This window comes from Phyllobates terribilis, unplaced genomic scaffold, assembly GCF_046119375.1.
Source record: "Phyllobates terribilis strain yellow unplaced genomic scaffold, ASM4611937v1 Scaffold_9__5_contigs__length_417890890, whole genome shotgun sequence".
Lineage (NCBI taxonomy): Eukaryota > Metazoa > Chordata > Amphibia > Anura > Dendrobatidae > Phyllobates > Phyllobates terribilis.
Genome location: NW_027362769.1, coordinates 248250061 through 248274745, shown reverse-complemented (window position 1 = coordinate 248274745; position 24685 = coordinate 248250061).

Sequence of the window (24685 nt, the reverse complement as noted above, 5' to 3'; positions counted from 1 at the left end):
TCACTCAGAGACTGTCCCGGTCACCTGCTGTGACTTCCTGCCCGTCTTCCCTGGTCGCCACCCGCTCCCTTACAAGGACCGCCCCCTTGTATAGTAGCTCAGAGGTTCCGCCTCCCAGACCCGTTACAAAAGTCATCAAAACTTAGAGTTTTGAGTTTATGAGAAAAATTTGACAGATTTCTGCTCAATTTCTGCTCCAAAAACTCAGTGTAAAAACATTTTAACTTACACTCAGTTTTTGGAACAGAAATTGAAGTTAAAATGTTTTTACACTGAGTTTTTGGAGCAGAAATTGAGCTGAATCTCTCAAAATCCTTCTCAAATACTCAAAACTTGGTTCTGGTGATGTATTAATGATGGTGGTTTTGGTGATGTATTCATGAAAGTATCCTTTCAATGTTTTTGCGGCATTTTGGATTGGTTCAGTATGACAATGTAGCCCATGGACTGAAAAATGTTGTTCACCCCAGTAACAGCCAAAATGTCAACTGCCTGCCATCCTCCATAAGAAAAGTGCAGAAGAAAGCAGCATGTGGCCTACATCAGAGAAAGGTAAAATTTGCAGTTCTTTGCCCACCATCCCATACCATACCCTAAAGCTATTGTGTTTCTTTTCTTTGTTTCTTTATTTTGCCAGAAAACTTTGCATCATTTAACAAATAGGTAATGTGTTACCTTAACTTCTAGAGGACAGTAATATTTACAAATTAGGCTATGTGCCCACGATGCAGAAATGCTCAGGATTTTTTCCTGAGCATTTCTGCATCTTCCTGGCAGAAAAAAATGCATGCGGATTGTACATGCGTTTTTCCTGCCAGGGACAAGCACTCTTCACATGCATTTCCGCATGCAGGTTGACAAGCGTTTTCCAAGCGATTTTAGCATCACTTGGAAAGTGCTTGACAACTTGGCCACACTATATAAATCCATAAAAATCCTATATAAATTCATGCCGGTTGCATGGATTTATATAGTGTGACCTTAAAGAATGGTAAAAAATAAAAAAAAAATCTATACTTACCTTCTGATGACCCCCGCAGTCTTTGTTCCCTCCATCCTGGCTTGCCGGCAGCTCGCGGTGCACTACACAGAAGGACCTGCCGTCACATGACTATGACGTCAGGCGCAGGTCCTTCAATCCACCGTGATCCGCAGCAAGCAAAGACAAGCACACCGCGGGCCATCAGAAGGTAAGTATAATATTTATTTTTTATTCTATTCTTTTTTTTACAGGTTCTATGGTACCCGGGTCTGGAGGAGAGTCTCCTGTCTAGAGATGAGCGTTGTTCTACTCAAACTGTTCGCCAATCTCAAATTCGAGCTGTTTTGGGCGGTGTTCGAGCCGTTCGGCGAACACGAACAATTTGAGAAAAATTCGGCTGTTCGAGGTTATGTTCGATAACTGTTCGTGCACCAAAATCATAACTGGATTTTTTCTCAGTAATGATGAAAATTAATGTTAATACGCAGTTTGAGTGTACAGCGGGGTGGGGGGAGGGGCAGGGGATGGATCTCTGCAGGAACAATGAAGATCTCCATTTTTTTTTTCTCTTTCCCGCATTTACAGTGGGGAGGTGCAATCTGTCAGCCTATCAGCAGCGCACACACGGAGCGAAGTGCTTTTTTTCACACAAGCAAGGGCATGTGTCATTGGCAGTGTATGTAACTTGTCCTTGCCCTATAAGACCAAACCATTTTCCCCGTCGCCACCATTTTCTCACTGCTGCAGCTGCGTGTTAGACGGCACCGCTGTTGCTGTGTGCGCTATACCTTGTTAATTTCAAGCCAATTTTCGCACAAATCTACAGATAGCTTGGGAGTAGGGAATAGTTGTGATTGCAGTCCTTTTAAGGACTAGGTTACAGCATTTCCTATGACTTTTTTCAGGCAGGTCTGTGCTCTTAAATAGATAGGTTGTGGGAGTAAAGACTAATTGTAATTGGAGTCCTTTTCAGGACTAGGTTACATCAGTTCCTATCAGTTTTTGCCAGGCAGGTCTGTGCCAGTGCTGTGCAAGTTTTTTTCACAGCATTTGGCTGAATCTAGCAAAGTCAATCCTTTTTGGCCTATTGCAGAGTGTGTTAGTCAGTGGAGTAGCCTATCTGTGTTGCAAGATATACCACCTGTGTATAGAATACCAATTTTTTTACTGCACCTAGTGAAGTAAAATCTTTTGGGCATAGCATCATTCTATTAGTCCATCTATACTGACCTCCATCAGGTTGCAAATTGAATATAATTTTTTTCTGCATCTAGCTCTGAAAAAATATTGGGCTTCTAGCTGTGTGTGGGACTTGTTGTATTAGTCCATCTATACTGACCTCCATCAGGTTGCAAACTGAATATATTTTTTTCTGCATCTACCTCTGAAAAAATATTGGGCTTCTAGCTGTGTGTGGGACTTGTTCTATTAATCCATCTATACAGACCTCCATCAGGTTGCAAACTGAATATATATTTTTCTGCATCTACCTCTGAAAAAATATTGGGCTTCCAGCTGTGTGTGGGACTTGTTGTATTAGTCCATCTATACTGACCTCCATCAGGTTGCAAATTAAAAATAATTTTTATCTGCATCTACAGTACCTCTGAAAAAATATTTGGGCTTCTAGCTGTGTGTGGGACTTGTTCCATTAGTCCATCTATACTGACCTCCATCAGGTTGCAAATTGAATATAATTTTTATCTGCATCTAGCTCTGAAAAAATATTTGGCCTTCTAGCAGTGTGTGGGACTTTCTCTATTAGTCCATCTATACTGACCTCCATCAGGTTGCAAATTAAAAATAATTTTTATCTGCATCTACCTCTGAAAAAATATTTGGGCTTCTAGCTGTGTGTGGGACTTGTTCTATTAATCCATCTATACAGACCTCCATCAGGTTGCAAACTGAATATATTTTTTTCTGCATCTACCTCTGAAAAAATATTGGGCTTCTAGCTGTGTGTGGGACTTGTTGTATTAGTCCATCTATACTGACCTCCATCAGGTTGCAAACTGAATATATTTTTTTCTGCATCTACCTCTGAAAAAATATGTGGCCTTCTAGCAGTGTGTGGGACTTTCTCTATTAGTCCATCTATACTGACCTCCATCAGGTTGCAAACTGAATATAATTTTTTTCTGCATCTAGCTCTGAAAAAATATTTGGCCTTCTAGCAGTGTGTGGGACTTTCTCTATTAGTCCATCTATACTGACCTCCATCAGGTTGCAAATTCAAAATAATTTTTTGTCTGCATCTAGCTCTAAAAAAATATTGGGCTTCTAGCTGTGTGTGGGACTTGTTGTATTAGTCCATCTATACTGACCTCCATCAGGTTGCAAATTAAAAATAATTTTTATCTGCATCTACAGTACCTCTGAAAAAATATTTGGGCTTCTAGCTGTGTGTGGGACTTGTTCTATTAGTCCATCTATACTGACCTCCATCAGGTTGCAAATTGAATATAATTTTTATCTGCATCTAGCTCTGAAAAAATATTTGGCCTTCTCGCAGTGTGTGGGACTTTCTCTATTAGTTCATCTATACTGACCTCCATCAGGTTGCAAATTAAAAATAATTTTTATCTGCATCTACCTCAGAAAAAATATTTGGGCTTCTAGCTGTGTGTGGGACTTGTTCTATTAGTCCATCTATACTGACCTCCATCAGGTTGCAAATTGAATATAATTTTTATCTGCATCTAGCTCTGAAAAAATATTTGGCCTTCTAGCAGTGTGTGGGACTTTCTCTATTAGTCCATCTATACTGACCTCCATCAGGTTGCAAATTAAAAATAATTTTTATTTGCATCTACCTCTGAAAAAATATTTGGGCTCCTAGCAGTGTGTGGGACTCATTGTATTAGGCCATCTATACCAAGCTCCACCAGCTTTGAAAATAATAATAATTTTTAGCTGCATCTAGCCCTGAAAATAATTTTTCCCAATAGTGGTAGCAATAGAAATATGGGGCGCGTGCCTGGCTAACAAAAATATACGCTTCATAACACAAAACACCAGCATAGCGCACTGCATTAATAAGATGGCATCATCGTCTCTCCCAGTGCTAGGCCTACTACGCAGGCTAGTATTCCTGTGCCTAAAACACAATGTATGGGTCCGCGCTAGCCACTATGCTGAGGGGTATAAAGCTGCTGCTAACGCTTTATAACAATTCAATTGGCAGATTTTCACAGAGCTCTTCCACAACGCCCACCCATCGGGCAACAGTTGCCCACCCTCCCTATGGGATCTAGTGGCGAATAGTTGATGCCATTAATCAGAGCGTCAGTTGCCCCGTCAACGTGGCAAGCATACGGTAAGGCATGGGAAGAGTGGACACGACTAGTAGCAGGCAGACGGGTTGACCAATGTGAACAAGCCAGATCACAAGTCACCATAGAATTTCTCCACCAGCTAATGATGAGGGGCATATCAGGGGCGTCAGCGCAGCGGTGTCTGACCGGAGTAGCATTTCACTTCCAACTACTGAATTGGGGAGATGTGACAAAGATTCATCATCAGACAATCCATAAAACGGTGGAAAAGGGGTCAGCCAAGTCAGGAATGTAGACGTCCCGTCCCGTGTCACTAAAACTGATTTCTCACATCTTATCCCTAACACCATTAACATGACACTCACAATTTGAAGCAACACTTATGTCTACTGCATTTGTGATCGCCTTCTTCGGGGCGCTATGTATAAGCGAATTAGTCCCTCAATCCAAAATTACCACCAGTGGACGCTTATTACACCAGGAAGTAGTCATAGCCAATAATGCAATACGTGTACGCATACACCAATCGAAAACGGTTCCAGCGGGCAGGGGTACTTGGGTACTTCTACAACCCACAAATGGTACACTGAGTCGGGTAACAATAGTAAAAACATATCTAACCATCAGATCACAAAGTAATTTCTTCGTATCACACATTGATGGAACGCCATTATCAAGATACCTGTTCCAAGCTATATTTAATAAATGCATAACATCGGCAGGGAACCACCCCAAAGATTACGGGACACACCCATTCCGCATAGGTGCGGCCACGGAAGCAGCAAGAGCAGGACTGTCAGAAACGGAAGTTCAGAGGATAGGGAGATGGCGATCCACGTGTTTGGCGAGATACATAAGACCGGACTTGTTATCCTAACGTGGTTTGTTTCTTTTACAGGTGACGCTAAGCCAACAGTGTGAGTGATAGGCCACTCGTATATATATTGGGCACAAAAAAGGGCGAAAGTCCACCCAGGCGGGAGGAAATTAGAGTTTCATAACACATATTTCAACTGGAGAGGTATTAGAGGCCTGCTATGGCCACAGGTACTAATGGAGGTAATCAAGGTAGGGAGAGAGGTAACAGGTCCGGTCATCTTAGTTATACAGGCCGGGGGAAACAACCTAGGTCATCACAAGAGCGCATAACAAATGGCAATAATGAAACTAGACACTGAGCGCTTCAGAGAATTTTTCACAAAATTAGCTATAGTATGGTCAGAGATTGTGCCAATAGCGGTATGGCAAGGTGCGCGAGACATCACGGCCATCGAATGAACAAGGCGGGTAATAAATATTCAGATGGCAAAATTTAGAAGAGACAGAGGCGGTGTAGTGATACGACACCGACAACTGGAAGGAGATAAAGCAGGCCTCATACGGCCCGACGGTGTTCACTTAATAGATATTGGACTGGACATATTCCTGTCAGGACTCCAGGACGGAGTGGAACAAGCGTTAAGAGTGATGGGTGGGGGTCAGAGTCCTGCATACGAGTACGCTGGATCCTCCGTGGCCTGGAAATAGAAAGGACATGTTGGAGAGTTACACTTGTTGGCCAACTTGCCGGAGTGGGGACCCAGGGCATGCTGCAACAAGCTGAATTATTTTAGAAATAAAATGCCTTTCTAATGGAATGAGTATAAAGAGTTAATAAAGCTGTGACCGATCCTCACCCATCCAGTTGTAAGAGTTACATTATTGGGTTGTACATGAAAGGGCGGCGGTAGGGGGGCTGAGCATCTGGGTTTGGTTGGGGGTCCCCACAGTCTGCCTAGGCTAGATTAATTTAAAAATTCTTATTAGATACACAGGCGGTGCAGCTTGCTTCGCAGCTGGGCTACTACGCCCAAAGTATTGCCTAGGCTAGATGCAGTTAAAAATTCTACGCTGACTAGCAGACACTGAAGATTTGGAGCAGACCTCTGAGTAAACAGCTCTTCAGACTCAACCATCTGTGTTACCCCAAGCCATAGTGTATGTAGTTTCTTACAGTTAAAAGGGGGGGTGCGACCCAACCCACCTGGAATTGACGATGCCAACGTCACGTAAGACACAGCAAGGGGACTCCCAAAATTGTGGCACAGACACCACTTAACCCTAGAACGCATACCTGTGGCCTTGCAGGCCCGCCCAGTTAATTGTTTTCTATTTTCTGCAAGATTGCTTTAGTTAGAATTTTGAAACTCTAGGTATTCTTCATGTATATAGTTGTTTGTCATTTGAGTTTGAGTTATTCCATGTTATTTGCACACGGGCCTAAAGGGCCCCAGGTATGTGAAAGTGTAGATTTTTATGGTCATGCGTTCTAGGGTTAAGTGGCATCAATTGCCCCACTGTTGCTTAAAACGGTTGGTGAGGTGATTTTACCAAATCCCCAAGCTTTTAGTCTCCCAAGGATGACACAGGGGTAGAAATGTCCTTGCGAATCCATGATTTGATCATCTTTATGAACGTGAGTCTGTCTACATTCTCAGTGGACAGCCGCATGCGCTTATCTGTCAGCACACCACCAGCAGCGCTGAACACAAGTTCAGAGAGAACGCTGGATGCATGGCATGACAAGATCTCCAAGGCGTGAGTGGCGAGCTTTGGCGATTTTTCAAGATTGGAATACCAAAATGAGCAAGGGTCCAGTGACACAGTCATGGCTTCGATGTTCACTTGGAGATTCTCCTGTACCATCCTCTCTAGGCATTGACTATGTGTCAGACTTCTTGTCTCCTGTGGCCTTGGAAAGGATGGTCTAAAAAAGTGGTGAAACGATTCCACAAAATTGCTGTTACCAGCAGATACTGTGTTACTGTTACTGTTTGAGTGATGAAGACTCGACAGTCCCACCGTTGGCAAGTTAGAACTGTGAGATTCACTACGTGCACCACTGGTGCTTTGTGGAAAAGCACATGTAAGATTCTGCAACAGATACTCCTGCATTCGTCAATACCTTTTTATGGCAGGAATTATTTCGGCAAATATACTTTTGTACCGGGGATCTAAGAGTGTGGCAACCCAGTAGTCGGGATTACTTCGAATTCTGACAATCCGGGAGTCATGTTGCAGGTAGTGCAGCAAGAAGGCACTCATGTGTCTTGCGCATCCAGAAGGACCAAGTCCTTGTTGTGTTGGTAGCGAGGAAAGAATCATGCTTCCTTCCTCTGCCCTCTCCCTCCAACCTCGCACAACATAAATGTGATCAAGGTCTCCCTCATCTGATGAGTCTTCCATGCCCATCGCCAGTTCGTCCTTCACTTCTTCCTCGGCTCCTGCACCTTCCTCAACAGTTTGGCTGCTACCATGCGCCCTGGTTAATCCCTCTCCCCCACCCTCCCATGCCTGCCGCCTTGGTGCTGCCAACCGTCTGGACCTGGGAGATGTTATCCCTTCCGCATACGACTCCTCCTCTACTTCCTCCACCTCCTCTTGTCCCACCACCTGACTCCGAATTCTGTTTAACATGTGCTCCAGCATGTAAATCACCGTAATAGTCATGCTGATAATGGCATCGTCAGCAGTAAACATCTTCGTCGCCATTTCAAGACTGTGCAGAAGAGTGCATAGGTCCCTGATCTGAGACCACTCCTCCAGCGTGATTTGCCCCACCTCTGGATCTCGTTGGCCCAGGCTATACGTCAGAACGTATTGCACCAGGGCTTGTCGGTGCTGCCACACTCGCTGCAACATGTGCAGAGTTGAATTCCACCGTGTCGGCACATCGCATTTCAGCCGGTGAACTGGCAGGCCCAACGACTTCTGTAGAGATGTAAGTCGTTGAACTGTGGGATGCGAATGGCGGAAGTGAGCACACAGCGACCGTGCACTCTGCAGAAGGCCATCTAGTCCGGGATCGTGGGCTAAAAATTGCTGGACAACAAGGTTCAACACGTGAGCCATACAAGGCACGTGTGTGACATTGCCCCAGCGAAGTGCCGCACCCAGGTTTGCAGCATTGTCGCACATGGCCTTCCCTGGTTGCAGGTCCAGTGGAGACAACCTTTCATGAAACTGGGTCTCCAGAGCTGACCAAAACTCCTCAGCTGTGTGACTCACATTTCCCAGACATTTCAAAGTAAACACTGATGCATTGAGCCCTGCTGCCAGCATAGTAAGGAGGTGTGCAGGATTCCTTCTGCGCAGTTAGAAAGCAGGTGGCATTACCAGACAGGCTTTGGGTGCAGGTGGAGGACCGAGAGGAGGTTGAGGAGGCAGAAGCAGTGGAGGAAGTTCGAGATAAAGAGGATTAACACACAACTCGTGGGGACGGTAAGACTTGGACAGCAGCCCCTTGTCCTGCTGTTACCATAGTTACCCAGTGCCCAGTCAGCGACATGTAACGCCCCTGTCCATGCCTTCTCATCCAAGTGTCTGTGGTGAAGTGCACCCTGTCACACACAGAGTTTCTCAAAGAAGCGGTGATGTTGTGTGCGACATGCTGGTGGAGCGCAGGCACACCTTTCTTTGAGAAGTAGTGCCGACTGGGCATCTGGTACTGGGGCACTGTGACGGACATAAGGTCTTGAAAATCCTCTGTGTCCTTCAGGTGGAAAGGCAGCATTTCTGTAGCCAACAGCTTGCAGATGGTGAAATTCAACCTCTTAGCTTTCTCATGGCTAGGAGGAAATGGTCTTTTACTTTTCCACATCTGAGGGACCGAGGGCTGGCTGTTGTGCTTAGACGGTGTTGAGTAGGGTGTCCCCGGCAACTGCCGGTCTGTGAGGAAGATGCAGGTGGACATGTTAGGTTGCCTTGATCCAAAGGTGGTGCTCTCGATGTCGGAGAGCGCTCAACACTAGCAGGTGTTTCCACTTCCCAATGAACTGATGACCTGCCAATCACACTGGCTGTTGCGGGTAAAGAGGTGGCAGGTCTGCTTCCAAAAACATGTGTGACTGCTGTCCCCCCAGTCACAGAGGATGAAGAGGCTGCGGATGCACAAGATGGGGCAGACGGTGGTTGGCCCAGCCGGCTAGGCCGCATTGTAGCACAGTGAGCTTCCCACTGCAACTTATGCTTCATATCCATGTGACGGTACATGCATGAAGTACTCAAACTATGGATTTTTTGGCCTCTACTTAGATTTTGCTGACAAATATTACAGATAACACGAGTTGGGTCATCCTTATCGATCTGAATAAATGCCCAGGCTATGCAAGGCTTAGAGCCCATGTGACCTGAAGAGCCACTACGACTTGTGGTCACAGGCAGAGTTGTGGTTGAGTATGCAGTTGTTGACGTGCTTCCAGTACTCCGTCTCTGTTCAGGAAGGCGCAACCTAACCTCGTCGTCAATAGCATCTGTAATGCCCCGCTGCGCTTGGCATCACAGATCCTACAAGAGTGCATTGATGGAATCCTCCACAAGAGGCCCCCATAAACATTCACACATCTCCACCTTCCACCTCAGACCAGCAGAGGGAGCCCGTTAGGGATATAAATAGGGAAGGTGGAGCTAGGCAGTTCAGTTCCTCTGAAGAGTTCCTGCAGTAGAGAAGCCTAAGAGAGGTCAGTCTGCAGTGGAGCTCAGTCTAGTCTAGAGAACGCAGTTAATAGTTCAGCAGTGGAGCACGAGGCTCCTGCTTGCTAGATTCAGGGAGCCCAGATAGAGCTTAAGGTGTGCCGGTTCCGTAAGATCAGTGAAGCGCGGCAAGCTGCCGTTAGTGTGTATAGCCTAGTGAGGGCCCGAGTAGGCCGAAGGCGAGTGGCGAGTTAGTACATAAGGGGCAGAGGAGCTTAACCAGCTCAACCCGAAGCATTTACCGGACACAGGATCCGAGCTTACCGGTATCTCTATGACCCAGTAAGGCATAACCGGAATCCCTGGAGAATTACAAGTCCCAGGATCGCTAAGGTGCTGCTATGTAACAGAGCCAGGAGACGCTTAGGCCCCGCATACTGGGAGCGTGAACTCCAAGAGAAGGCCCTACCACAAGGTCAGCCAGCGCAGGACAGAGACAAAGTTAGGCCTAGCTCCAGGCAGGTCAGAAACTTACTACGCAGAGGCAAGAAACAGGAGGCCCTACACCCGCTCATTGGGGAGGATCCTGATATGCACCCTTCACCCTACAGTGCTCCGGGATGTGCCTGAATTTCCACCAGTAAAAGGTACTGAAGTGACTACCGTGTCCGTTCCCGTTCTTGCTCTGACCCAGCTGGGTCTCGCCTGTCCTGCATTCCCCCTGCATACGCTGCCCTGAGACCTAGCTCCACCTGTGGGGAGCTATACCATCGAGCTGCCTTATCACCGGCCTCAGTGGACTGCTGCAGCGCTGGTGCTTGTCACCAGATACCACAGGTGGCGTCATGAACTCTTATAAAATTAACAATTATCCACCCTTTTAAAGAGAGACCCCAGGGTACGGGCCAGGGAGCCGACCACAGCGACATCCCCAAGGCCAGGCAAATGCCCGGGTACTGAGTCATCCCCATCCCCAGGGCTAGTCACATCCTCCTCCACCTCCTCTGCTGACCTCATCGACTGTCTGACTGTGGGTTGACAGTAAGTGGGATCTCCAACCTCGTCATCATCACCCTGTGTGTTATCACACCCGTCGCCCTCAGAGCCAACCTCTTCCTGCCCTGACCGAAAAGTCAAGTTGTCGCTCCAATCAGGTATTTGAGTCTCATCATCGTCTTCATCATTGTCTCCACCAACAGGAGTTACAGTTTGGGAAAAAGGGTCTACATTATGCTCAGAACCTTCTTCATCTGGTCCTGGATCCAACTTATAAAGATTCTGGGCATCGGATCAGATCATTTCCTCATCTGGATTAACAGAAGCTCTGGAGCAGACCTCCGTTTCCCAGGCTATAGTATGAGTAAACAGCTGGGCAGACTCAGCCATCTGTGTTACCCCATACTCAGACGGGCAGCTGGAGACTTGGGAGCTGTGAGGAAGCAAGTGCGATTGGGGTGACACCTCTGAGGACTGGAGTATTTGTGATGTTGAAATTGAGGTGATGGAGAGCCCACTTGAAGGAGCACTTGATATCCGTTGAAGCACCTGCTGTTTTTGTGCCTCATCTAGAATTTGTAGCGATGGGCGTGTCCGTAACAATGGGATCGTATCACATTGTCCACGAAAAGAAGTCGACATCTTAGTTTGGCTGGAAGATGGTCTTTCTTCTGCAGATGTTACTCCCCCCCCCCACCGTGGGGGACCTCGACCCACCGGCGGACAGGCACCAGTATTGGGATAGGGGGCTGGCCGTCAGGGTCCACCGCGGCTCTGGCACAAACCCAGCGACACAGAGGTGGCACAGGCAGGAACGGACTGGCCGTGTCGGCTTCTCACTTTTTGGATTTTAGAAGGGCATGACATGCCTATATCTGTGTCTCCCCCTCCTTTTACTCCTCTACCTCTTTTCTTTTCGCATGACTATATGTACTTGTCACTTTTCCTTGTGTTAGTTGTGTCTTCTGAGCAGTTTGTCAGCTTTTGCACACCTTTGAAGGTGTTTTCTATGTGTTTCTATGTGTTTTTGTTTGCTTGCCATTGGTTTTAACGGTGTTCGAAGGTGTTCGACGAACAGTTCGGCGAACACACCGGTGTTCGACGAACCGAACTGAACTCGAACACTACGGGGGTGGCTCAACACTACTCCTGTCCTCCAGACGAGGGTACCATCCGCACATTGAAACGCATGGTATCCACATCTATAGATGCAGTGATGCGGAATCCATGCGTTCCAATGAAAGTCAATGGTGGCGAAAACGCAGCGCTTCCACAAAATAATTGGTAGTGCTGCGTTTTTTTCCTCAATGATAACCCGCAGCGAAAATTTCCGCAGCATGTGCATAGCACATGCGGATTATCATTGGGGAACATGGCAGGCCTTCTACCATGCGTTTTTTAAGTATTTCTGCAGAGTTTTTGCCGCTGCAGAAATGCTTAATAATGCATTGTGGGCACACAGCCTTACATTTGAACTGAATTTTAGACAGATATAAGGAAGGTATACATGCCAAGGATAAACAAATGATAACTCAAGACTTACAAGGGGTGTCTACTACTTAGACAAGCCCTTCTGACTCCCTATGTCTGCCTATGTTTCCCCCTTGTAAAACAATAACATTTATACTCACCTCCGGTTATTATGCCATTCCAGCAGTGTTGTTACTGGCTCTCCCAAGAATCGCATGATCGTGCTATGTCATGCAATCTTTGAAGCCAATCAGCACTGGCTTCACTTTCCCCACCTTCGGATGAATCACAAGCTATCACAATTATCAGATTTGTATTTTTAAAATATGTAGAAGAACATATATAATTTCCTCCACATTCATAAATACTTGTTACTTTGTTTTGGTACATCACATAGAATTCCAAGGAACTGAAAGTTTGCGAGTGTAGTGTGAAAAAATGTGGAAAAGCTCATGTAGTATGAATACTTTTGCAAGGCATTGAAGCTTCCAAGTCTAGCCTACAAGTCACCTTTTCTTCAGTCCTGCTTCATCTGTGCTCTATCAGGGTGACTCACTAATCCACAGCTATATCTCCTTTGGAATTCTGGCCATATCCACTGCAGCTGAACTTCTGTCTCTAATCCACTTCAACACCCAAGGTCGAGAATGTTCCAGCTGTATTGGTCTGCTATTTGATCCAGTCTTGCTTTTTCTAATCTGCTTCTTCTTTTCACACACTCTTTACTGTGGCTGCAAACCTCACCTCATCTATGTTCTCACACTAAATACCCTTTGTTTGGAAGGACTACCAAAGTTCCTAGCTAACAACTCCTCCCATAAACAGGGCTGACAAGCTGCTAACCATTTCTTTCCTATCGGTCTAAACTACTGCAGCATAAAACAGTGCTCAACATTAACACATTTTAAAATAACACTTAAAATTCTTCATCGAGAATTTCAGACAACTTCCCATTCCTTTGTAGAACCACACGAAAAAAAGACAAAAGAACATTTGGATTCCTTTCATAGTACTGAGTTCTTCTATTGAAGCACAATCTCTTATAGATTTAACTTATTTTAGCAGAAAACTATGTCAATGCTATAACTTGCCTAATGGAACTAAGCATCCTGCAAAGCACTTTTAAATTTTACATTTTATTATCAGCTGATATGCACATGCTTGTATGTAGAAAAGCTTTATTTTTATTCATCCTGTTAAAATTACAAAATGCATTACTATTATATGCACTGTTTTAACAGTTATTTATTTTAAAAATTCACAAAAAAATCTCCTGCATATGACGCACCCCCTAGGCCGTGGGGTACTCGGTGCCGGGTCGGTCGTTGCTAGGGGAGTTGTCACAGTTGCGGTGACCCGGTCCGTGACCCAGGGAGGTCAATAAAAGGATATATCTACAGGGGATTTATAGTTTCATATACAGTTCGTAACGCCAACCTGTGGTATGCGGCTATATGGAGCCGCCACTGTGGTGCAGATCCTCTGGAGCTGATGGTGATGCAGCAGAGTTGGGACAGCTCTCCAAAGGCAGAGCTCAGCTCCAGGGCAGGAAGTAGTGATTTTATAGATAGTGCAGAGGATGGCGCAGTTAATAATCAGTCCCCAACTTAATGGCGGTTTCCTCTTATCTTTACTTGCGGTGGTTAGGCTGACCGGGGCACGGGTACGAGCTGGTAGTAGAGGTCCGGGATGCCTGGAAGCAAGTTGGGGGATCCACCTAGCCAGGTGGAGTTGTAGGCCTTCCCTTTTGCGCTACCTCTTTGGCCCTGCTGCCTATAGCTATGCTGCGGCCCTCGTCCCTGAGTAAAATGTCTTTGTGCTCACCCGTATGGCAGGCAGCTCGGGCCTTCCTGGAGTGTCGCTCCCACGTGGCGGTGCTGGGCCCTATCATGCTTCTGAGCCTCCAGGCGTCTGATGGAGCCAGGAGACCTGCAGTCTCCTGCCCTCCTGTTTCTACTGCTGGGCTTTCGGTGCCCCACAACCTCGGACTCTGGTGTCCGGTTCTTCTGCATTTCCTTGGAGTGAACTGCCGTGCAGCTCCACTCCCTAGGTCTTTCCTCGTCGACGTCCTGACTTCATCTCCTGTCTGCTCTACTCACACTAACTAACCCCGCCTCCAGATTCCTGTTGCTAAGGGGAGGAGCTCCCCTTGCTGGTCTTGAGCCAGGAAAGTGTTGCATGCTAGCAAAACCTGATTAGTGGACCTTTCCTTGCTTCCAGGCATAGCATCACCCCCTTGTGAGGGAGGCAATACCACTGTAGCAACGGACTCCTGGGGTGCCTCATCCCCCCCTAGTTAACTTCAGTACTCCCAGACTGAAGATACCTTTTAAAATTAACAATCAACCATAACAATTCAGGCTACAAACAGTTTACAAAATTTCAAAAAGCTAAAACTACAAACACCCAAGCAAAAACGTACAGCAGTTATTGCGGCGCTTAGTCTTTACGCCACAATCTGGGTAACTGAAATTTGCCTGGTGGGAACTGCATCAACCCACTTTGTGTATCATCCCTGGGCGTGGCTTCAGGGCACTCTTTCTGTGGGCCTGGTCTTCAGCCACGCCTGCGGTTTATTTTCTAGGCCAATTAGTAACTATATCCAACATTGTCCTGACCACACCTAGTCCTGTGGTCCAATTGTCCCTAAATTTAACAAATATATATATATATAGCATTATTTAACGATTACAACTACTTATAACATACTCTTTAGTTCTCTTACACTTTAGTTCCTCCAGCGGGCAGGGAGCAGACCTTTAGTTCTCCGGGTCGATCTACGTAGTACATTTGTCACTGACCTACCATGGTCCCTAGTGTCTACCCCTGGTGTGGTGGGTTCAGTGTGAACTACACTACGGGTAGTCTGAGGTAACACCGGTAGGCTGGGTAATCTCCTACGAATTCTTTGACTCACCCTGGGTACGACAGGTTCACTGCTAGCAGAGGGTAGATTCTCCTGATCTGCTGCTGATGAAGCATCTATCTCTGAGGCCGATTGGTCTCTCTGCTGTTCTGGAGCCTCTGCAGCTTCCGGTGAGGCTGCTTGGAGAAAGATCAGGACTGGTACCACAATTGCGTTGTTGACCTGCGTCCAAGACGGGGGAAATACTCCAAGGACTGTCTGGACTGTTTCTTCCACCTCTTCTGTGGGCTGAGGGCTGTCTTGGTTTTCTTCTTTGTGTTTCAACTGTTCAGGACATATCTTCAAGTGGTCTCTTGAGACTGCCGCTGAAGTTTCCCCTCCATCTTTACTGATGAGGCACACATTAGTGTTATCGTAAATCGAGGGTAGGACGGTGTATGGCTCATCCTCCCACTGGTCATCTAATTTATGGACTCATCTCTTCCTCTTAAGTACTTGTTCTCCAGGTGACAAGGGAACTACAGGTGCGTGCTGATAGTAAGTTTTCTCCTGCTTCTGTCTCGCCTGGGAAAAACTTCTTTCCACACATTCTTGCACCTTGCGGTATTGTTGCTACCGCTCTGTATCCCAATCTGCATCTGGTGATGTCGTCTCTGGTGTTAATACTCCCATGTCTAAGTCAATGGGTAGCTTTCCAGGTCTTGTTCTCATCAGGAAAGCGGGTGTACAGTTGGTGGAGTTCACCGGGATGTGGTTATATAGGTCCACCAAATCTGGTAACCTCTCTAGCCACAGGCTATGTTCTTCAAGGGGCAACGTCTTCAACAGGTCTATCACCACCTGGTTCATCTTCTCGCTCAACCCGTTGGTCTGGGGATGATATGGCGTCGTCCTGATTTTCTTGCAGCTGTACAAGTTACAGAATTCCTGGAACACCTCTGCTTCAAAGGCTGAACCTTGGTCGGTAAGCACTCGTTCAGGGTAACTGTGCGGACAACAAAAGTGTTGTTGAAACGCTTTGGCTGCCGTCTGAGCCATCTGATCTTTCACTGGCACTACTACCAAGAACCTGGAGTAGTGGTCTACTATAGTGAGAGCGTAGACATAGCCTGACCGACTTGGGGCTAGCTTCACGTGGTCCAAGGCTACCAGTTCAAGTGGTTGTTTGGTGATTATGGACTGCAGGGGAGCCCTCTGGCTATCACGGTCTTTCCATCTCAGGTTGCATGGACCACATTCTCGACACCATCTCTCGATTGCTTTCCTCATGCCAGCCCAGTAGAATCGCTCACGTAGCAGGACTTCCAACTTCTTCCACCCGAAGTGTCCTGCTCCATCATGTTACGCTTCTTAGACCATTGGCCCATCCCGCCTCGGGACTACCACCTGCCAGACCAGTTCGTGTGTCTGGGAGTTGATACTTCTTCGACACAGCTTTCCTTCGTAGATGAACAGTTTGCCCTTCTCCTTCCACAACTGTTGGGTCTCCTGTGGAGCATCTGGATTAGGGTGCGAGTCAGCTTGTGTCAGCAACTCCTTTACCAGGCGGACAGATGGGTCGCTATACTGCATCTCTGCCCATCCATGATGGGGCAATGGGTTGAACGTGGCCTCTCTGCTGGTGGAGCACTTGTCCCTCACACAGTGGGAGCACTGGGTCACCCCGTCACGATGTAAAGCGGGTAACTCAATCTCCTCCAGATATTCCGGGTCTTCTCCCCCATCTGGCAAGTTGGGCATCCTGGACAGCGCATCAGCATTAGTGTTTTTATGCCCCGCCCGATACTTGACAGTAAACTCGTAGTAAGACAGTCGGGCCATCCATCGTTGCTCTAGTGCACCAAGCTTTGCAGTCTCCAGGTCTAAATCTGGAGGAGACGAGGTAATGTTTGAAGCTCTCTGTTACAGCCCAGACTATGGCTAAAAACTTCAACTTGAAGGAACTATAGTTGTCGGGGTTCCTTTCCATGGGCCGGAGCTTCCTGCTGGCGTAGGCAATCACTCTCTCTCTGCCCTGCTGTACCTGAGACAGCACTGCTCCCAATGCCACGTTGCTGGCATCCGTATGAAGTATAAAGGGTTGGCCATAGTTGGGGTAGGCCAGGACTTCATCTCCAGTAAGAGCCATTTTCAGTCGAGTGAAAGACTCGTCTTCTGGTTTACCCCATTTGAACGGAGGTTTCGGGTTCTTGGCCTTCTTGGACTGGCCCACTAAGAGGTCCTGCATGGGTGCCGCTATCTTGTTGAAACCCTTGATGATTCTCCTGTAGTAGCCTACCAGCCCGAGGAACTGCCGCACTTCCTTCATAGTGGAGGGTCTTTGCAAGTCCTTGATCACAGTGACTTTTTCAGGGTCTGATGCTACACCTTCGGCGCTTACCAAATGACCTAGGTACTGCACCTTGGGCTTCAAAAGGTGGCACTTGGATGGCTTTACTTTCAGGCCATAACCAGATAGGGCTTCGAACACCTCGGCCAGGTACTCCAGGTGGTCTTCATATGTCTTTGAGTAAACAATTACATCATCTAGGTACAGCAGGACGGTTTCGAAGTTTTTGTGTCCTAGGCAACGCTTCATTAACCGCTGGAAGGTTCTGGGGCATTGCAGAGCCCGAATGGCATGCAGTTGAACTCTCTGAGGCCCATTGGTGTTGTAAACACGGTCTTTTCTCTGTCCGACTCTGCCACAGGAACCTGCCAGTACCCACTGGTGAGATCCAAAGAGGAGAAATAATTAGCGGATCTTAGTGCAACCAATGATTCCTCAATTCTGGGTAATGGGTGGGCGTCCTTATGTGTAATGCGGTTAATCTGCCTGTAATCAATACACCTCCTCATTGTACCATCTTTCTTTCTGATGAGAACTAATGGAGCTGCCCAGGAGCTACAACTATCTCTGATCACCCCAGCCTCCTTCACCTCCCGTAACATTCCTTTGGCACATTGATAGTGAGCTGGGGGTACAGGCCGGTACCTCTCTTTAATTGGCATGTGATCTCCTGTGGGGATATGATGTTGGACCCCTTTTACCTGCCCAAGGTCTAGTGGATGTTAGCTGAATACTCGCTCATACTCTTGGACCACTCGGTATACTCCATGCTTGTGGTGCAAAGGGGTGGAGTCAGTGCCTACTTGTAGCTTCTGACACCAATCCTCCATCTGCCCTTTAGAGCTGTTATCCTTCGCCGGTTTGGATTGAGGCAAGGGTTCCACTGCCTTTATTGCATTGCTACTGACAGTGAACAGCTTAGCAAGGGTAGCATACCGGGGTAAATGGACCTCTTTCTCCCCACAATTCAGGATGCGTATCGGTACTCTCCCCTTGCGGACATCGACTTCCCCCCTGGCTGTCAAGATGGTGGGCCTACTATCAGAGTACACGGGTTCTACCAGGGCCTGATAATCTTGACCCCTGAGATTGATTGCTGCCCGACATCATATTAACATTTCACTCCTAGGGGGCATTGCAATGGGGAATGGATCACTCATCCTGACACTGCCAACTTCTCCACCAGACAGCTCTTCCTGTTGTCTTTTCATCAGGGCTCTGATCTCCTTCTGCAGAACTCGCTGCTGACTGGAACTGGCAGTCTCTGCGACCTGCTGCAACAAAATAATAATTTCCTCAAGACAATTCTCTATCACATTGGTGCCTATAGTTATCATAGGATGAATTTCTCGGTGATCAATATCAACAATAATCATTCCTTGTGATGGCAGTTCTACTCGGCCAACTTTTATGGTCACCTCTTTATACCCCACCTGAGGCAAGGGCTGACCATTGCTGGCATAGATACTAAGATGTTCATCTGGATGGCGGGTAATGTCTGAATCAGTCCAGTATTGTTTATAAAGGATATATGGCATTGTTGTCACCTGGGACCCAGTGTCCAGCAGTGCGTTCATCTGGATGCCATCAAGCACGACAGGCAGGACAGGTCGTCCTCCCACGTACTTGTCTCACCAGCTTTGTGGGCCTGGTCGTCTTACTCCTTGGGGTTGGCCCTCTGCCCCAGGGGTTGCTCGTTTAAATTACAGAATCTTGTGTAGTGCCCTGCCTTTTGACAAAGGGGGCAGATGGGTTGTCCGTCCTGGTCATAGCGATCGCTGTTCCTACCTCTGGTCGGTGGAATTCTTCTCTGTCGTCGCCACGGGACATCATCTGGACTGGAAGCCAGCTGGATCTTTTCCTTTGGAGACACTTGCATGGCCTGCACGGTTTTAGTTAGTGTAGCCACACTTTTGGTCAGCTCCTGGACCTGAAGGCATACATCTGCAGACGGGTCATTGTCTAGAGTCTGCACGTCAGCCTCCACAGGTGCTGGGGGAAAGTACGCCTCCTTCGGGAGGTATGTGATAGCTGGACGCCGGAGGGATGCAGTGCCACCTGGGTTTGGTTCTCGCAGCACCCGGATGGCTCGGTATTTAAATTGCGCAAAGTCCAGATCAGGGTTTTGCATAGCCATAATGCGCAGCTGTGTCCGGTGAGCGTTAGACAGGAGCCCCTCCATAAACTGCTCAGTTAGCAATCTGTCCTCATCTCGCACACTGTCGGGGTCCACCTGTTTAATGGCCTGCAGCGCCTCCTGCAGGTTTAGAACATAGTCCCGTACACTCTCCTGCACCCTTTGTTTGCACCCTTAGAACTTCATTTTAATTTCTGCTGCGGTGCGGGTTTCAAAGGTATCCTTCAACCGAGCCAGTATTTCCTTGACAGTGCCTTTGTCCCTGCCCAGCCAGGACTTCACCTCTCTCTGGGCTGCACCGATTAGCTTGCCTATGAGGATGCTGACTTTTTCCTCTTCAGACAGGGGGTACACTTTAAACAAACTGCACAGTCTCTCCTCAGTCATTCAGGGTGTGCGACTCCCCTGAGTACTGGGGCAACCACACCGCCCCTGGTATATACAGCATCGATATCGGCATTACAGTGTCAGTGGCCGTGGCTGAATCCTCTCCTCAGTGGGGCATCTTCCTCCCCCTTAGTGAACCTCAGCCAGGTCCTGGGCATCTGTTGATGTACCAGTATGCTGCTCTGCAGGCGGAAGTATCTCTTACCCGTTGGTTCTGGATCGGGGCCTCCTGCGTCCCCTCTGCTGACAGCAAATGACATGATAACACAGTTCAGTACAGTCTATGGCACACAGGACCCGGTTATACCGGGCTTCATGAATCCTGTTCGTGACGCCAAGTTGACGCGCCCCCTGGGCCATGGGGTACTCGGTGCCAGGTCGGTCGTTGCTAGGGGAGATGTCACAGTGGCGGTGACGCGGTCCGTGACCCAGGGTGGTCAATAAAAGGAGATATTTACATGGGATTTATAGTTTTAACATACAGTCGTGACGCCATCTGTGGTATGCGGCTATATGGAGCCGCCGCTGTGGTGCAGATTCTCTGGAGCTGATGGTGATGCAGCAGAGTTGGGACAGCTCTCCACAGGCAGTGCTCAGCTCCAGGGCAGGAAGTAGTGATTTTATAGATATTGCTTTGCGGTGTAGTGCAGAGGATGGCGCAGTTAATAATCAGTCCACAACTTAATGGCGGTTTCCTCTTATCTTTACTTGCGGTGGTTAGGCTGACCGGGGCATGGGAACTAGCTGGTAGTAGAGGTCTGGGCGGCCTGGAAGCAAGTTGGGGGATCCACCTAGTCAGGTGGAGTTGTAGGCCTTCCCTTTTGCGCTACCTCTTTGGCCCTGCTGTGTATAGCTATGCTGCGGCCCTCGTCCCTGAGTAAAACGTCTTTGTGCTCACCCGTATGGCAGGCAGCTCAGGCCTTCCTGGAGTGTCGCTCCCACGTGGAGGTTCTGGGCCCTATTATGCTGCTGAGCCTCCGGGCGTCTGATGGGGCCAGGAGACCTGCAGTCTCCTGCCCCCCGGTTTCTGCTGCTGGGCTTTCGGTGCCCCACAACCTCGGACTCTGGTGTCCGGTTCTTCTGCGCTTCCTTCTGGGGTGAACTGCCGTGCAGCTCCACTCTCTAGGTCTTTCCTCGTCGACGTCCTGACTTCAACTCCTGTCTGCTCTCCTCACACTAACTAATCCCGCCTCCAGATTCCAGTTGCTAAGGGGAGGAGCTCCCTTTGCTGGTCTGGAGCCAGGAAAGTGTTGCATGCTAGCAAAACCTGATTTGGGGACCCTTCCTTGCTTCCAGGTATGGCATCACCCCCTTGTGAGGGAGGCAATGCCACTGTGGCAACCGGACTCCTGGGGTGCCACACATAGTCTTCAGAATGACAAATATATTTCCGCCATTAGTGACAAAGGTTTGTCAAGATACATCATCTTACTTCATAGCATAGCTACACAGTTCACAGCTTTTCTAAATAAAATAGGTAGCGTAAAAGTAACTGCTGAAATCTCTAAATATTTTTGCTATTGCTTTAATGTGAAATCTTTTTATCTGGATGCATCTTTAGAAGTCAGGTTTCAGTGGAATTACTTTAACTTTTTCTGCTACCATTTCTGCTCTAATTATCGTTTTCTTTTAGGGAAAAAAAGACAATGTTGTTATCTTAATGGCTCTATGTGAATTTTACTCACTCCCATTTTATCACATTCATGCTTTTTTGGTTACTGGCAATCTCCATATGCTAGATTTTAATATTTAATCAGTCCAACTTCAACGGGAAAACTACTGGCCCCATTAGATAATTAATGCATTCTTGAATTTTATTTGCTTCAGTTTATAAATATGCAACCAGTAATTAGAGAAGGAGTTTATTAGGTACTCTGTATTTGTTTATTCAGGAAGCTGTTTCTCCTTTGATTGAAGCCTCTGGGATTGGCATAGTTAGACCGTCTGTCTTCTCATTCAGTAGGGTTCCATTGTTTATTCTTCATGCTACAGTTTTGCAACACTGCACATCCTAGCTGTTCCAAGAACAGTTGGTGGTTTAGGTATTACTTCTGTAATTGGGCAAATAAGAATAGCAAAACAACATAATGTTTCTGTAGGAAGGCACACTGCAAAATATTTATATTCATTCACCTCAACAAAGATCTAATTTGCCAAACATATATAAATATAAAAATGTTGAACAAAGAGCAGTATGAAAATATTATAAACTTATAAATATACTGTAGACTACAAAAAGTGTTGTGTTTTTATCCTATTATTTACAGATTTCAAAGATACAGAACATATTGGTCTAGATATATTTATGCTTTAGTATTGCTACAGTCGGTTTTACTTAGGAATTGATGGAGGTGTCATAGGCAGAGCAAGCCTTAGGTTGGATAATAACCTGTGGAGAACTTTCTCTAAGTTGCCATGTGTATACACAAGAAATAATACAGAATGCGAATCCTACATTATTTATTTTTTTTCTCTTTTGCAAGCTCTAGTCACCTGAAGGGACAGCGCCCTCTGTTTTTTACTCTGCATTTCTCTTCTCTACCTGTCCTATAGCATTCAAGAAGCAGCAGAAGTAATCTGATCCCTCAGTGAAGACAGAATCAAAAATGGATTTTGTCAGTTTTTGAAAGTGAATAATCTTGAGATGTGGAGGAAGTTATTGATGACTGGAATGGGAGGCATTATCTCATTTTTGTTGAACTCTTCATTTATGAAAAATAAGTATAGTTGCTCTTTACACCCTCGCTCATAATGTAAATATAATGTCTAAATGATACAATTTTACACTGCAGAATGAATTATACCATACAGTTTCTAAAGCAGAACTTCACAATTGGAAAAAATGTAATTGCTAATTTTAACACCTTAGGCTACGTGCCCACAATGTAGAAATGCTCCGGATTTTTTCCTTAGCGTTTTTGCATCTGCGGATTTTACATGCGTTTTTCTGCCAGGGACAAGCGTATGTCCCGCATTTTTCACATACGATTTCGCATGTGGGTTGTCAAGCGCTTTTCCAAGCGATTTTAACATCACTTGGAAAGTGCTTGACAACTTGGTCACTCTATAACCGGCATGGATTTATATAGTGTGACCAAGTTAATAGATGAAAAGAATGGTAAGAAATAAAAAATAAACATACTCACCTTCTGATGGCCCCCGGTCTCCTTCTCTGGTGTGTCCGGTGTGTTGGGCAGCTTGCGGTGGTTTAGGATTGATACTTCCTGTAGGTGGCACTAAAGTTCTAGTCCTCTTCCTCTCTAAAGAGACAATTTACATATTTCCCAGAGGAGCATTGCGACTTTAAAAGTCTCCTCACCGTGACATGCTTAACATGTCACTCTCCGCAAGGAGAAATGTTACCCCTTAAATAATTGGAAGACAAATTTGTTATGTTTATATAATTAAATTCCCCTTGTACTAAACTCACCTGTTATTGCTTTCAGGCCAAGATCATGTCTAATTGAACTTTACAGAACCTTAGCATCTACTGAAGCAAAGATCAAATTGTTCTGCTGGGTAATGCCTTTGAGTTTCATTAACAAGTTAGATGTGTCTCTAAAATAAGAGGTTAACGAGGACACAAAAGGATTTAGGATTTAATCAATATAGCCCCACATATTGTGTGTGGCTATTGATCCCTGAGATAATTGATCTCCTCTTAAAGGGTCAAGTCCTTTATGCACCTTCCTGCAATATATAGATTGTAGATGTCATGAGGTATTCAGGTAAGAGGAACTTCTATTCATTTTTGTCAGTGAGCCTTCTCTCTAGACCCTTTATTAATATTTGATTAAATTCCATAGAAAATAGCTTCATTGGATTGTCATGCAATTTACAATAGTGACATTATCTTATAAAATATCTAGGCTTATTTGTTTGTAGTGTGTTGTATCAAGAACCACTGTATTTCTCCATTTATTCATGGGAGATTAAATGTGTTGGATTCCCTGTCACATTCACATAGCAGATGATTTTGTAAATAAGTACAGGGATTCTCCAATATACCAGGCTGTTTTTTCATATATGGAAGATAGAAATTATTTCACTCTCTGTTACATTCAAAATATTCCCCCTATGGCCTAAATATCTCTCTTCTATAAACTGTAGAAGAGAGAGGATATGGTTAATTGACACTAAAGTACACTTTGGAGTAATGCAATATTTATTCACTAAGTCACATTTAAAGGGGTTATCCAGATTTTTTTTTTTACTATGGGCCTAATAATTAACAGGCTGGTAGTTGTCAACTACTTGCTTGCTCTACCTGGCACCGGCTCAATGGGGTCACAGACCGCTCTTACCAGCAATTTTGCTGCTTCATAAAAAGTTATTAAAGAGTCAGATGTACTTCAAATCAGTATAGATAATATTGCGAGCTCACCATACAAAATACAAGCCCTCACACCTCAAAGGACAGAAAAATTAAAAAGTTACCCATCTTGGAAAATAGAGACACAAACCAAACCAAAATTTTATTTGACCAACTTCTGAATTTACAAACTTCTGAATCATGCTTCAAGGTAATTTTTACCATACAATGAATGCCACAAAAACAAATCCAAAAAAAAAACAGCAGAATTGCGATTTTTTTAATATTTGAGCCAATGCAGCCATACACCTCCTGCCTGCCCACTCATGGTTTGTACCCTCAAGAATGGCAGGTGGCTGAAGTGGGGCGATGCTGCTGACCTGGGGCTGGGAGGAGGAGGTGTTCGGAGGTGCGAGGCTGCGGTGGGCCCCGGGTTTTAAGAAAATTATGGTGGAGTCCACTTCTTATTGTTTTCAG